The sequence below is a fragment of the Haliotis rufescens genome, unplaced genomic scaffold (genome assembly GCF_023055435.1).
Source record: "Haliotis rufescens isolate VD_foot unplaced genomic scaffold, xgHalRufe1.0.p SCAF_72, whole genome shotgun sequence".
Taxonomy (NCBI): Eukaryota; Metazoa; Mollusca; class Gastropoda; order Lepetellida; family Haliotidae; genus Haliotis; species Haliotis rufescens.
Window position 1 is genome coordinate 37,142 of NW_025964364.1, and position 12,692 is coordinate 49,833.

At 38.7% G+C, this 12,692-nt stretch overlaps 1 long non-coding RNA gene and 1 pseudogene across 2 annotated transcripts in view; both read left to right on the top strand.

The window, feature by feature from the left end:
- Positions 1–9,233, top strand: part of LOC125376731 — a 28,626-nt gene extending 19,393 nt beyond the window's left edge. For both annotated transcript variants that reach the window (XR_007219221.1, XR_007219222.1), the window contains exon 3: positions 8,880–9,233. This is a non-coding gene — a long non-coding RNA (uncharacterized LOC125376731). The remainder of the gene's footprint in view (positions 1–8,879) is intronic.
- Positions 9,234–9,977: 744 nt separating this feature from the next.
- LOC124126473 lies at positions 9,978–12,692 on the top strand (annotated as a pseudogene).

The following is a 12,692-nucleotide window of genomic DNA, read 5'->3' on the forward strand; positions in this document are numbered from 1 at the left end:
CCCGTGTCTGGTTCGAACATGATACTCATGGAGCCGTTCATCTTGGCTGTGCCTAGAATGAACTCCCAGGACAAGCCTGATAGATCGTTTACCATTCGCTGCTTCCACTCCCTCACCCCCCCACCCCCCCAGCCACTACCTATGTGACATTTGAAGATGTTGCCGGCTTCCACAGATTTGGTCCCCTGGTAGTGGCCCAACAGGTCACCGATCCCTGACACCACTGATTCTCCAAGACCCCGAGTAGGGCCCGTCCAACTCTCTCGTGTTTATCACCCCAGATTAGAGACCTCTACTGCATTTTGCATTCGCTCTTAGGACAGTTCTAGTTTTTGGCCACCCGCCTGGTTCTATTTCTGCCATCTATTCGGGTTGCATCACCTCTCGTTTCCTTCTTCTGACAGGAATGGTCATGGATGTTCCGGTCATCATTTGTATGCAGTGCAGGTTCATCTGACCTTGACGAGGGCATATTTATGGATCACATCTGAAGTTTAAAGTGCCCTCCCTTGGCTGCCCCGCCTCCTCACAGAGTTTCTGACGTTGTGTGTGAAGCAGTAAAGTGCCCTTATGTGATGTCCTCGCTTCCGGGTCTCGTGCTGACTCCGACGGTGCTGCCAGCTCATGTTGGAACAACTTGTCTTGAGCAGCTGGATGTCACACAGTTTGTCTTTCTGTCACCAAACAGCAGGAAATGCATTCAGGAGTAATGAAGTCTAAGTAGATTTTACTAATACATGTACAGTAATCTAATCAATGTGTATATAAATTGTTTTGCGATCAAAACAATACCATTCAAAGGATTGTTATTTTTACCTTTAAAGCCAAATGTTATATTTTCCTGAGTAAAACTTTATTTTTCCTTCACCATACTGACATCTTTCCATATATTTTCAACATTTCTAATGTATATTTGCTTCGTCTGTACTTTCGCAACAGGAGCAGGATGGAGAGTCTATATATTTTATCTTGTATAAGAACACATTTAATAATGAACGTCGGAGCTTGCCACAACGTTCATACAATGTTTGGCCCTCACTCTATGAGGGTTCTAACTTGAATGAACTCACACAAAGTGAAAATCAATACTTATAATAGTATCACCATTTTTACCTCAAAGGACATAGACGTTGATCTATGCACAATTACATTCAGTACGTGGGACTTCATGCTTCCACTGACAGCCACACAACCAGCTGTATCACGGAATAATATACTTTCTCAAAGCTAGAGGTGACATGAGCTTATGTATGCTCAACAGGAACAACTTCTGTAGTTTTTGTGAACAAATCTACTCGAATAATATGCTCATTAGATGAGAAAGGTCTGTAAAGAACTACAATGTACCTCAGGAAGTCAGTCACAATGACAGCGCGTCGTAATACATTTACATTAAGTACAAAACGTCAAAATGGCCGACAACATAAACATGACGGGAGACATTTCTGAAGTTGTTAACGAACCTGTGGCGGTTACATGTTTTAGTCATCATTGATCAACTGGCCGATCATTGAAAGGTGATGGTAAAAATGTGTCAAATAGATAAGGTAAATTCATAGATTTCTGTAGACTCATTGCCAGCCTAGACGCGGATCGAGTCGATACTATGATAGTTTGGAAGTGCATTTCTTTGTTTTGTTCATTAGGATGGGTCATAGTGAGGATATTCGTGAACAATCATGCAGTCTGACGTTTCTCAATGTATACTGAAATGCTGAGTCCAAGATTAAAAGGTCTAAATGTTCAGAAAGAACACTTCTGTATGTACCGGGGTATTCGTGCCAGGAATTCCCAGGGGTTTCTCAAGGAATGTGGAAGTAGTCCGTCAGTGTTTATGTCATTTCAAGTATATGGTCTCGTGAAAAATGTATGAATATCAAATTATGTCATTCATACACTCATGTGACCGACACCTCGTCCAATGGAAAAGCTGTATATTGTATAAACTTCAAATTAAAAATATTAGTTGTTATGATATTTTGCATTATTTTGCACTGAAACCATCTCATGTTTACACTTATAGTGCATCTTGATGCCATAAGATTTATATTCTTCATATTTTTTAACCCATTATTTCTTTCCACATTTCTTGGCTGTGACTTTTGACAAAACATTATTTAGAAGGGATTGGTAAAACATCTTACTTCCTTTTCTGTTTCCAATATTTAATTATGTTAAAAGGGAGACTGGGGTATTCATTGACTCACCATGGGAAAGTTATTGTCTGTTTCTTACACTATATAGCAGTGGATGTTTTTTATGCTTTCAAATTCAATAAATTTACATTTTAAAATATTTTTTTTCAGGAATTCAGCAACATTACGTATATAGCCTCAGTCATTTAGAAGTTGTAAATATAGTCCACTCCTTGACTGTGTCACTGAGGATAGAACACAGTTTTGTATCCACGGTAATGTTATTGTTATACCATATGGACTGGGTGATTCATTCTGCTGAGTTGGTTCTGCTACCATGTTTTTCAAAATAGCTCGACCACGCACTGAATACATCTTGCCAAAATGTGTTTGAAATATTAGGTACAATATGTTCAGCCATGTATTGTGAATCTGCCAGCCATATTCCATGAACATTTGAGATAAGTATGGATATATGATCAAGCCAAGTTTTACTTTGGAATATTCTGTCTATCCATGTAAGTTTTTGTGAAGCAATAATGTTTAACACTTGGAACACTGATACCTCCATATCGAGGTGTTAAATGCATAATGTTTCTCTTAATCTTATCCTTTTTTTCCTTTCCAGATAAATATGTAGCATCTTTTTTACATGAATTTATTCGTTCATCTGGTGGGCTTGGAATTGAAGAAAAAGGATGATTAAATTTTGATAATAATAAAGATTTCTTTACAACATATCTCCCCACATGGGTTAGAATTCTTTTACCCCAATCGTTCATTTCTCTATTTATCTTTATGAATTTTTATTGATGATTAGATTGAGTCATTTCCTATAAATATGCATGATATTCACTTCCAAGGACCGTCTCCAGTCTCCAGTCTAGGTTCCATTCCTTACAAAGCTTGTATCAGGTTCTTTTTTTATCTAATCCATATTATTCTGGTTTTCTATGCATTAACTTTTAATCCAGAAAACATAGCAAAAAAGTTATGTTAGTTTAGAACTGAGTTTTTTCAGTGGTTATGGTTATCAAGATTAATGGTTATCAAGATGTCTGCGAACTGTGCCTGTATAGGTTCAATGTTTCCTATTTTGATGCCACCTATTTTCTTCTCGTTTCTTATCAGAAGTGAAAGAATCTCTACACACACAGTAAACCTGTATGGCGAGACAGGAATCTCCACACACACAGTAAACCTGTATGGCGAGACAGGAATCTCCACACACACAGTAAACCTGTATGGCGAGACAGGAATCTCCACACACACAGTAAACCTGTATGGCGAGACAGGAATCTCCACACACACAGTAAACCTGTATGGCGAGACAGGATCGCCCTGGCAGCAGGCCCTGGAACTTGGAAAGAAGTTCCTTGCAGTTCCATTCACTGGAACAAGATTCTGTTTGTGTAAAAAAACCGAAATCCATTTTTGTATATTTGGTCCAAAGTTGAAAGATTTCAAGAAATTCATCATAAAAGTACTGTCAACAGAATCAAAAGCTTTTTCAAAGTCAGGTAGGAGAAGCAGCCCTGGGATTTGACATGTTTCCGTGTAGTGCATAATATCCTATATAAGTCTTGTTACTTCTACTAAATATCTTCCAGAGACAAAGCCTTTTTGGTTTTTTTTTTTTATTAGTGGTAAAATGTTTTAATTTGCAATTACTGCAGAAGCTAATTTGTAAGATGTATTCAATAGAAAGATTAAGTGTCAATTCTTTAAGAATTGTTTTGGCTTGTTACCTTGTGGAAGACAAGTTACTAAACCCTGCTTTTGCATCACTGAAGGTGATCTATTGACAAAATAGACAAAATTTAATGAGTTAACCAGAAATTTGCTTAGACGTTCCAAAAGAATTTTAAAAATTGTGCAGTAAAACCATCTGGGCCTGGGCTTTTTTAATTTTTAATTTTCTTTAGAGCTATGAGCATTTCTTCATATGAAATTTCCCTTTCCAAAGTTAATGAAATTTATTCATCAAGTTTTGGTATATTTTCTTCCCAAAATAGCTGTTCTAGATTAATTTGTGTAAATTCATCACTAGAATAGAGTTTCTTCTAATATTTCCTTCTTATTTTTATTTATTGATCCATCCTGTCATTGTAGTTCAATTTTCAACTTTTGGAGAAAGTTTCTAAATTCTAAATGTTGAAAATATCTACTTGTTTTTTCCCTATGCTCAATGAATACAGTAAGTGAATGAGCAGCCCCTTTATATTTACCTTAGGCCAACTTTACATGATTAATATATATTAGAACATCTTTCTGGGATTCAATGTTTTATTCTTTGTCTGTTTCTTCTTACAGAGTTTCAAGCTTGTTTCCCAAGGCTTTTCTTTTATCTTGATGAATACAGAATTGTTATTCCTCTAATTTCCAACAAAAACATCTCCCACAAAAGTTGAGATTGTCTAGGTTGGGATTACTCTCATATGTTTCAAGTGTAGTGTTTATTGTCTTTTTTATAAGTGCTATACAGTCAAGTCTCGTTAATACGACATCGTTGGTTGCACATGATTGTGTCGGATTAACGAAATTAAGTGATTTGTGATCGAAAATCGGACGTCTTCACGATAGATAATAACCGTGTGTACCTTGTAATAAAATCATTAAAAATGAAATATTAATATTGTTATGTTGTTTATTCATTCATTCCTTAATTTATAATTAATGACTGTGCAAATATAATAATAATTTTCCCATTTATACATAACAATAGAGACATTACTCACTGAATTTATCACATGATCAACGACACACGTTTCCTCTTGTAAATGCAAGTGCTACTGTCTTAACAACTTGCTTCATCTACTTAAAATAGTCTGTCAGTGTTTTCTGTTTCTAACATTTTGAAGGCACATTTATCAAAGTCCCCTGCTCGCTTGACGTCTAGGGCTTGTGGTTCTTCAGCATCAACATTGTCGAGGTGTAATTTCATTTGCTGTTTCTTATAATAAAGCTTGAAATTCTTTATGATCCCGGCATCTAGTGGCTGAATGTGCGATGTGGTGTTTGGTGGCAAAAAGTGACATTTCACATTAGTTATGTTGACAGTAGCATGGGATGGGGCGTTGTCCAACAGCAATACCACGTGGCGTTGCTCCAATTGCATTTGCCGATCCAAGATCAGTAGCCAGGCTTTGAATATTAATGAAGTCATCCATGCTTTCTTGTTTACATACCAGTCGACCATGTTTTATATACCTGTTCGTATTTTAAACTGGCTTCATGCACATTTATCTGGCTTCAATTTGTAAACTACATTTGTATAGCTTTGTACATACAGGTTTGAATAGCTTTTCCTGTTAATTGTTAAGTTAATCTCTGCAGCCAGTGCGTGTCAAAACACGGGGTTGTGTACTCGCGGGCAGATGACCAGGGAGTACGCTGATCACTGTGTCGGATTAACGAGACTGATTAATGAGTGATTTCGGCAATTCGTTGCAAATTAGGTGTGTCGGAGTCGGAGTGCGAGAATGTCGGATTAACGGGACTAAATAGCACTGATTCAATCGGTTCCCATCATTTGTGTCGGATAAAGCCGAGTGTCGGATTAACGAGTGTTGGATTAACGAGACTTGACTGTATATGCTTGGTCGTGAAGAAGTGAATTGTTAATCTTCCCAAAACCTTTACCTTTTTGTGGATCTGATTGTGCTATTTCAATGGAAATTGCTAAATGATCAGAATTTGAACTGGACAAAATGTTTGTTTCCATAACAGAATTCATAGTGTTAGAAGGAACAAGAAAAAAGTCTAAGTGTGTTTGTTTTAAGGATTTGGTTGCCGCCAGGTGTAACGTCCATGCTGAGGGGGAGATTCTCTCCATGGATCTTTTAAGTCTGATAGGTTAGTAATTGCAATTCTTGTTGAGATTTAGGATGGTTTACATGCTGACATGTTTATAGTTGAGGGTATCTTCACTAAGTTCCTGTCCCCTCAGAGAATGATTCTTTCGCTGTCTAAAATGTCAACCTTTTCATTTATTTTTGTAAAATAATATGGTTTATCGCTATTTGAACCATATACATTTATTATTGAATAGATATAATCTTTACTTTAATTCCTGCTTCAACAACTGTTTGAACTCAATATTATTATTAAACAGAATGGCCATTCCTCTTGCATTACTTTTAAACGGGCTTATATAACATTCAGTGTATCCCCATTGTTGTTTAATTGATTGTTCCTGTTCTTTTGTGAAAAGAACATCTGGAATGCAAAATATTTGAGCTCTTTTCTTGTTGCTGTATTGTTAGGACCACTACAATTAAGGAGTAATATCTTCAAGTTTTGATTATCTAAACCGTGATTCCTTATGTCCAGCATAATGTTTTACACAGTGTTGCGCAGTGGAACTGAATATTTGAGCGTGGTTTAACTTAAAATGAAAACTAATCGTAAATTTGAATGACTTACCTTTTTTGAATGAAACAATGAACTAAACGTGATAACCTATTATAAAACTATGAAGATCTATAAGGAACTAAACGTGATTACCTGTTATTATGTTAAGAAAAGATGAATCAACCTCAAATGTAAGAAACTACATGTAATGCTAATTCTAACAGTTACTCCTAAGGGAGTCTTAACGCTGTCTAACGCCATGTCTAACGCCATGTCTCTAACCATCTAACACCATCTAACACCATCCCTCTAACGAACTCTGACCAAGTAACTAACTGATGCGCGCTACCGCCTTATATTTGCTCACAACCCTAACATTTCACGTGCAGTCACAGCCATACGTTGGTGTGTTCAGGCGATGCGATCGTTCCTTGCATGTGTGGTGGGTCTACGGTACTGTCTGTAGCTTCAAGGGTATGACAGATCTGTACCTGGTATGGAAAGTTTTTGGATATTATTGTACCAAAAAATAAGCATGAAAAGAGTAGCACTATGTTCACTTCCAGTTAGTATGAACAACAATATGAAAGCTTTGGACACCTCTTATTGAAAATAAAAAAGTATGGCCTAATCATAAATGCAACTGTACACCAAGATGACATACGTGGTACGGGGATGCAGACCCTCAGACTCAGGGTGTTCTTCTTGTTGCTATACTACCATTGTACAACATTTATACATAGTTTTCATATAATAAATAGATCCACAGCAAGTGCTTTTATAAGTTATCAGGATACGACATTTATACAAAATTTTGTATCATTATAGAACAGGAAGTAATACATATTAGGATCCAGGAAAAATGCAGATACAAAATTGTTGTTGCTGCAGATACAAAATATTAGTAGTTTCACTTACAGCTTTTTTGATACATTCTAGCCTGAGGTAATGGGAACCCATCTCCCAGACATACTATTCAATAAGACAAAAGTCCTATATTAGAATAACATTCAGCAAATACTTCAATTTAGATTCATTAAGGATTAGCCCCATACAAGCTATATTGTAAACTAACGGGCAAAAGAAAGTTTTCACTTTAAAAATAGTTGTATAAAAAGCAAAAAAGCCAGTACAGGTTTCAACCCCCGCAGAAAACATAAGCCAAAATGCAATGTCATGGAAGAAAACAGTAAAGCAAAATGCATGTGCAACTTATGGCATTCATAATTCGTGGTAGTGGCTATAAAAAGGCACGCATAAGCCAATAATTTGTCATTCAATTGTCAACATTTTCCATGTTCGAAAATCCTGAGAATCAGCACTGCCGATCGGAACATGGCCTAAGGACATATCCAAAGAGGGGAATCGCAGTCTTCTGTTGCACGCCACTTCAACGTCCACCACAGCACCATTTGCCATCTTTGGGACCGATACACACACTTCAATTCCACTGCAGACCATCCAAGAACCGGCTGACCAAGAGTTACCTCCCCTGCACAGGATCACTACATTCGACTGTTCCACCTATGTCATCGCAATGCCACAGCTACGGAGACTGCAGGATGCATCCCTGGTTTGAGGAGGATATTGGACCAGACTGTCAGGACCCTCATCTTCGCGAGGCTGGAATCCGATCCAGAAGACCAGTTATCGTCCCTGTTCCAACAGTTCCATCGACAGCGACACTTAAGTTGGTGCCAAATCTTACAGCCTTGGAATTTGAGAAACTGGAGACTAGTGTGGTTTAGCGATGAATCACAATTTCTTTTTCACCGACGAGATGGAAGACAAGGTGTTTATCGTTGAAATGAGCGTTTTGCCCCACATTGTATATTCAAATCGCTACATGAATAAAATTCTTCAATGTCATCTTCTTCCAATCATTGTCCAGAGGGAGCTGTTTCAACAGGACAGCACTCCACCGTACACAGCTCGGGTCATGGTAGACTACCTTCATAATGCCAACATCAACGACTTGCCCTGGACGTCAAGATCTTCAGGTCTCAACCCATTCGAACACCTCTGGGATGAACTCGATCGTCAGACAATGTTAACGTAAGGACATGCCGCAGACACTCACACAACTGGCCAACGCTTTTACAAGCAGCATGGCACAGAATTCCGCAGGAAAGAATTCGTACACCTATCCAGTCAGTGCTGAGGAGATGCAGAGCCGTGTTTGCTGCCCGGGACAGTCACACAAGGTACTGAGTTCAGAGCAACATTGTGCTCATGGATGATCCCATGGGAGACAGTCTGACTGACCACTTGTATCCCTCTCTAGTGCTCCTGGATCAGCTTCTGCAAGTCAACTTAAGGTAGATTTGTATTGTTTACTATCAAATGTATGTGATGTGATATTCTAAACTTAAGGCAAGTTTTGTGTTACAGGGATTTCCCCACTGGCTGACTTGGACAGGCTCAGGTTGAACAACAACAAATGAACATTGCAGCTTTGAATGGTTGGATCACCAGTAGGATGAGGAGACAAAGAACATGAAAGAAAAAGTGGAGACCATCAAGGGTAAAACGGGAAAACTGAAAGACCGATTGAAGTATTACACTGGCATTACATGCATAACGGTTGTATTTCCAGATGATGGGAGATTTGCCATAACCTATTATGTTTATAATTCCTTTTAAAAAAAGAAAGTAAAATATCCTTAAATATTCCAAGTCCATCGGTAGTCAGATACTTTATTCCAGTATTTTACTCATCAAGGAATACATTAATGTAGGGAGGCCCTTTCCCAGGTTGATTGTACACAACTGTTAATTATCCCCCGCCACGAAGTGGAAGGGGGATATAAGAATGCGTGCCGTCCGTCCGTCCTTCCGTCCGTCCTTCCGGCCGTCCGTCACATTTTGTTTCCGGAGCAGATCTTGAAAACCGTACCATATTTCTTCACCAAACTTGGCACATAGATAGATCTAGTGGTGAACTGGTGCCTTTTGATAGTTCTGGATTTTAAAAAAGTTGTTTTTCGAGTTTCCATGGCAACGACTTTGATTTAGACTGAAAATGGCGGTAGTTCTCGTTTCCGGAGCAGATCTTGAAAACTATCATATTTCTTCATCAAACTTGGCACATAGATATATCTAGTGGTGAACTGGTGCCTTTTGATAGTTTGGGATTTTACAAAAAGTTATTTTCGAGTTTCCATGGCAACGACTTTGATTTAGACTGAAAATGGCGGTAGTCGTCGTTTCCGGAGCAGATCTTGAAAACTATCATATTTCTTCATCAAACTTGGCACATAGATAGATCTAGTGGTGAACTGGTGCCCTTCTGATAGTTTGGGATTTTAAAAAAAGTTATTTTTCGAGTTTCCATGGCAACGACTTTGATTTAGACTGAAAATGGTGGTAGTCCTCGTTTCCGGAGCAGATCTTGAAAAACATACTATATTTCTTTACAAAAAGGCCCAGTGAACATAGTTCACAGGAGCTAATGCATTGCACACACCCGACATGTCATATTGGCGGGGGATGTGAGTATTTCATGCTTGTTTGGTTACGTACTAGTTTCAACAACAACAACAACAAAAATAAAAAAAATACACTGCCTGCCTGACCGCACTCTATTTGCAAAACCCATTGCCTGAGAAGAAATTCATTTATTTTGCCTTGAAGCACAACTTTGTTTTCAAAGATATATCTGTGATGCCAGTCTTTAATGCCTGGGTGGAACACATGTACTTCAAACTAGGCCACACAGAGACACCAACATTTCTAACATGACTGGAGAATACAAAGAAGATTTTCCAATGTCTGTTGTTATTACAGTCATGCCCTGCTTATACGGACTTCAGATATCCGGAAACCTCAGTTCCCGGACGATTTTCATTCAAAACGAAATAATTACTATATAAATTTATATATATATATATTCCGTATATAAGGAAATTCAGTTTCCGGAACCGGATGGTCATTTGTATACGCAAAACACTGAAATGCACACAAAATTGTCTCACTTACCCGGACAATACACTTCCACTGGTGGTAATCCTTCCGCTGGTGGTAATCCTTTGATTCGTGAGAAGTCAATTAACCAAGTGACACTGAGTTACGTTTGAGACGAGCTTGTTTATTGTCCCCCGCCGCGCAAAAGCGCGAAGAGGGGGATATAGTATTCACGACCGTCCGTCCGTCCGTACGTCTGTACGTCCGTCCGTACGTCCCACCTGTTTGTTGCCGCGATATCTCAAGAACTAAGCACTGGATTGTCTTCATATTTGGAACTATGGTGTATATACAGACACCGCAGACACCAGTCGGTTTTGGTGACCTTGACCCCATTTTCAAGGTCACAGCAGGCAAATCTGCTTTTGGAGTTGGAAAACGGTGTTGCCTCGATATCTCAAGAACTAAACACTGGATTGTCTTCATATTTGGAACTATGGTGTATATACAGACTCCGCAGACACCAATCGTTTTTTTTGGTGACCTTGACCCCATTTTCAAGGTCACAGCAGGCAAATCTGCTTTTGGAGTTGGAAAACGGTGTTGCCGCAATATCTCAAGAACTCATCGCTGGATTGTCTTATATTTGGTACTATGGTGTATATACAGGCGGGGGACATTTCGTCACTTTGTGACAAATACTTGTTGTACATGTAATCCCATTCGATAAATATGGCGTCTGTGGAGGTCAGAGGTCAAAGTTGTGACTTCAAACTGTGAGTATGGCCTGTCAACCAGCGAAACGTAAGCAACACGCAGTTACAGCACGCGAAAAAAGGGAAATTTGTCTGTTTAAGGAAAAACACCCAGTAAGCATTATGGCACTGAATTTGGACATACCATAGGAAAATCGACAATTGGTGACATTTTAAAAGACAAACAGAAGTGGCTAAATGTCCCGGAAAATTCAAATGACTTATCACGATCCCGTGTAGCAAAACACCAGAAGCTGGAAGATGCATTATATCTTTGGTTGTGTGACATGACAAGTCGTAATGTGCCCGTTAAGGATGAAATGCTGAAAGAGAAAGCTCGCGGTTTTGGTGGCAAAATGGACATTTCTGAGAAATATTACAGGAACACAGGCGATCTGGTCAATTTGGAATTATTGTTTAAAATTCAAACCTCAAAATGTGGCAAAGTTCAAACTTCCATGACAGATTTTTTGAAACGTGTATGTCTTGAATAAAGATTGAGTGGATGTATCTGTTTGCTCTGTCATCTGTCATGAGTGGCATAATTGAAGGGAAGTAACTCTTCTAGTAAGAAGCTGGTTTCAGTTATACAGAAATTCGTTTATACGGACGAATTGTGAAATGACGCAAGTGTCTGTATAAACGAGGCACGACTGTACTAATGGTACAGAGTTAAGAACTCCGATTCTGTGTGCTCTTGGACGCCGAAGTCAGCTTTATGGGGATTATAAGTCTACTACTACATTAAAATGTCTTGTTGGGTGCGATCCAAGTGGCTCCCTAATATTTGTCTCCGAGCTTGTCCCTGGTTCAGTATGAGATAAGTCAGTCACAGAACAGTCAGGTTGTTATATGTTGCAGGGTCTACTTACTCCTGGATATCTTAACAAAGGAATGAGTGAATGAGAGTGAGTTGGGTTTAATGCCGCTTTAACAGTATTCCAGTTAATCACTGCGTGTCAGCTTAATATGCAAGGAAAGCCCGAAGTGATGCAGGTGTCAGACGTTTACCACTTCGGTGAAATCAACGAGCACAGGTATGGTGCTGACCAACCTCGAAACATAATTGGGGCAAACCAGGATTCGAACCCACAATCATAGGTTTCTGGCGTGTCCAAGGGACGCAACTCTGCACAGCGAATCCGGCACCTTAGATGACTGGGCCCCCTATAGAGGATGAGCTTGTAGAATGCTTAAAGTTAAACATTCCACCTTTTGTCTATTCAGAAGTGCAAATGACAGCTGCTGAAACCCTAGTCACTAAGAAAGTTTCAGCACATAGTGTTTATATAGAACGTCTAACAGCTAGGATTAAGATATTCAAGATGGTTTCACAAAGAATACCAACATCACTATTTGGAAGAATTAATCAGAATTGGACTGTTTGTGCTTGTATGTTTTTTTTTCAAGGAATCTTTGTCACTGACAAACAACATCAGTGAGTGAGAGCTCCCAATTAAACTTTCACATTCCTAAGGTTGGCATAGACTGATTATAAAATGCACTTAGATGTCAATGTATAATTAAATCTAATTTTCAGAATTAG